The sequence below is a fragment of the Rana temporaria genome, chromosome 7 (genome assembly GCF_905171775.1).
Source record: "Rana temporaria chromosome 7, aRanTem1.1, whole genome shotgun sequence".
Taxonomy (NCBI): domain Eukaryota; kingdom Metazoa; phylum Chordata; class Amphibia; order Anura; family Ranidae; genus Rana; species Rana temporaria.
In genome coordinates this window covers 75,949,722-75,953,071 of record NC_053495.1, presented here as the reverse complement: position 1 = coordinate 75,953,071, position 3,350 = coordinate 75,949,722, and the positions used below count along the sequence as shown (strand labels likewise).

The 3,350-nt window shown below is 42.7% G+C and overlaps 1 long non-coding RNA gene across 1 annotated transcript; it reads left to right on the top strand.

The window, feature by feature from the left end:
- The first annotated feature begins 433 nt into the window (after positions 1–433).
- On the top strand, positions 434–1,995 carry LOC120944819. Its single transcript, XR_005750479.1, has 2 exons — positions 434–570; positions 660–1,995. It is a non-coding gene; the product is annotated as an uncharacterized LOC120944819 (long non-coding RNA).
- Positions 1,996–3,350: the final 1,355 nt, after the last annotated feature.

Sequence of the window (3,350 nt, the reverse complement as noted above, 5' to 3'; positions counted from 1 at the left end):
TTTGCGCCGTGACGAGCCTGTTTGCTTTTTCCTAGGCTCATCATCTAATCCTGGAACGACAAACATCCAAACAGAGGAAATAATTCCAATTTCCCCTACCCAAGATTCCAGTACTGAAGGTTTGTAAGCCAAATATAGCCAAAAGACAGACATCAGTGTGTTACTTTACAGACAGAAGAACAGGATATATATCTCTATTTGTATGTATCTATGTATGTATGTATCTATCAAGTTATCTATGTATCTATCCATCGTTATACCCGAAAGGTTAAAAATGTTATACACACAGTAAATACAGTGTGTGTGTGTGTGTATATATATATATATATATATATATATATATATATATGTGTATATATATATGTATGTGTGTTTTTAGAGAAATATATAGAGATGAGAGTAGAGAGATAGAGAGATAGATATAGATATATAGATATTTTACAAAGCAGTGTTTTGAATTGTGACTGGTATTTTTTATTTCCCTAGGCTCACCATGTAATCCCGCAATGACGAACATACACACAGAGGACATAATTACAATTTCCCCTACCCAAGATTCCAGTCCTGAAGGTTTGTAAGCCAAATATAGCAATGCTGTGCACCAATATCTAAAACCAGAGGTTGTATAGAAAATTCCTAATGATGTATGGAATTTACAGAAAATCAAAGATACCATCTACTTGAAGAGATGCAGACGGACCATTCTGGGATGGAGGTTTGGGATCATCCCCTGAGTGAAAGACACCAAAACCTGGATCTCATTGAGATCACCCCTTTAGTGGAGGATGTAGAAAATGCCAGAGCCATAACAGATGGATCTCAGAATATTGTATCCAGCACAGGTAAGTTGCTTATTATTGATTTTGTGGCTTTTAGTGCATCTGTCCTAAATGTATTATTAGTAAATGTTATCCTTCACAGGTAAACCGCTGCAAAGTAGTACCATTACGCATTCAAAGATGAATGTTTTGCGCTGTTGTGGCGAACTTGAGAAGATCAAACGATCAGCTGCAGCACTTCAGCACAATTTGAAAGACTTTATAGAATTGATGAACAAAATCTAAATGCTGGACCTGTTAAGTTGTTTGCACAGTTTTTGTAGATTCTTTTACATTTGATTGTACACTTTTTTGTAAAAAATTGTCCAAAATTGGATGAGCATTTCACGCTGCATTACCTTATGTAATCCGATGTTTCCCCACAACCAAATTGCTTAAATATTACATTCAACCTAGTTGTCAGAATGTCATTTTAGGCCGATGTTTTGTTTTTTGGTAGCGGTACCTGCCTTTTTTTCCCACACGGCTTCCGGGTGTGTGATCTGTGTCCCTGGTCGTTACCACTGGCGCATGCAGTGCGTCTGCAGCTTCAGAATGAAGCTGGTCTGCTACTAGTCTTTAAGCTGCGCTTGCGAACCAATGGTTTTCTTTTTCCAACAACTCGTGACCCACTGCATGCACCGGTTGTAACGATCACAAACAATTGCGAACGTCCAGTACCACAGATTACATACCCAGAAGCGGTGTTATAGAAAATGTTTGTGCAGTCATGTTGACTACTTAGTTCAATTTAATGCTGCTATTTTTTTTTTTTTTTGGATGATCCCATCCACTTTAAATCGTAGGAGCACCAAAAAGGAAACTAAAACAAAAAAGAACCAGTATGCTAAACAAATTTAACTGTATGTAGGCCTTATTCTTTTTTCACCCTACATGCCTTAATATTGCCTTTTAAAACAGGACTTACTGGGTTTTGTAACTGCGGGATTGGCCGTTACCACTGGCGCATGCATCGCATCATTAGTTGCTGAAAGAAGCTGGTCTGCATGTAGCGTGTATACGGCGCTTGTGCACCAATGTTTTGCTTTTGGAAGGCAACTCGTGACGCACTGCATGCACCAGTTGAAAATGATCTCAAACAATTGTAAACGTTCAATACCACAGATTACATACCCAGAAGCCCTCTCACAAATACTTGTATGTATGGCAAAGAATGTAAAAAAAAACTGTCATGTTGACTACTCAGTTCTATGTAATGTATCCACAGTTTTCTTTTGGATGATCCCCCACTTTAAAGGGGTGCAGCACCAAACAGCCAAATAAACGAATTAAAAAACAAGTATACTAAGCAAATATGATTGGATGGAGGCCTTCGTTTTGATTGTTGCCCTACATCCCATCATATTGGCTTTTTGAACAGGCCTTACTGTTTTTCTGAACTACGGGAGTGGCAGTTTATATCCCTGTCTTACGCTTCTGTTTGTTGCGGTAATGGGCATTCCCAGGGCCGGACTGGGAGTAAAAACCAGCCCTGGAAAACATTTCATACCAGCCCCATAGCATTATTATACCAGCCCAACATCATAACGTCATTATTTTCTTGTTCATAAAAGAGAAAACCATACATTTTAAAGAAACATTTAAAGATCGTATTATATAAAGATAAGACAGATATGAAAGCACATAGGGCTAGGGAGATATATATATATATATATATATATATATATATACAGTGGAACCTCGGATTACGAGCATAATCCGCTCCAGGAGAATGCTCGTAATCCAAAGTACTCACATATCAAAGTGAGTTTCCCCATTGAAGTTAATGGAAAACGAAAATATTTTTTTCCGCATTGACTTCAATTGCATGCAATACCGCATGTGGCCAGAGGTGGGGGGCGCCAGAGAGCATCGGAGACACTCGGAAATGTCACTTGCCACTTGTCCCTTGTCACCAGATTCAGCATGTCACTTGCCATGCGTCCCCTGCCACCAGATTTAGTGTGTCACTTGCCACCCATCCCGTTACCAGATTCAGCGTGTCACTTGTCACTTGGACTGGGCGACAGCAGGGGGACTGGGCGACAGCAGGGGGACTGGGTGACAGAGGACTTGGCGACAGCAGGGGACTGGGTGACAGAGGACTGGGCGACTGGGTGACAGAGGACTGGGTGACAGCAGACTGGGTGACAGAGGACTGGCCGACAGCAGGGGACTGGGTGACAGAGGACTTGGCGACTGGGTGACAGAGGACTGGGTGACAGCAGACTGGGTGACAGCAGACTGGGTGACAGCAGACTGGGCGACAGCAGGGGACTGGGTGACAGAGGACTGGGCGACAGCAGGGGATTGGGTGACAGAGGACTGGGCGACTGGGTGACAGAGGACTGGGTGACAGAGGACTAGGTGTCAGCAGGGGACTGGGTGACAGAGGAATGGGTGACAGCAGGGGACTGGGTGACAGCAGGGGACTGGGTGACAGAGGACTGGGCGACTGGGTGACAGAGGACTGGGTGACAGAGGACTAGGTGTCAGCAGGGGACTGGGTGACAGAGGACTAGGTGTCAGCAG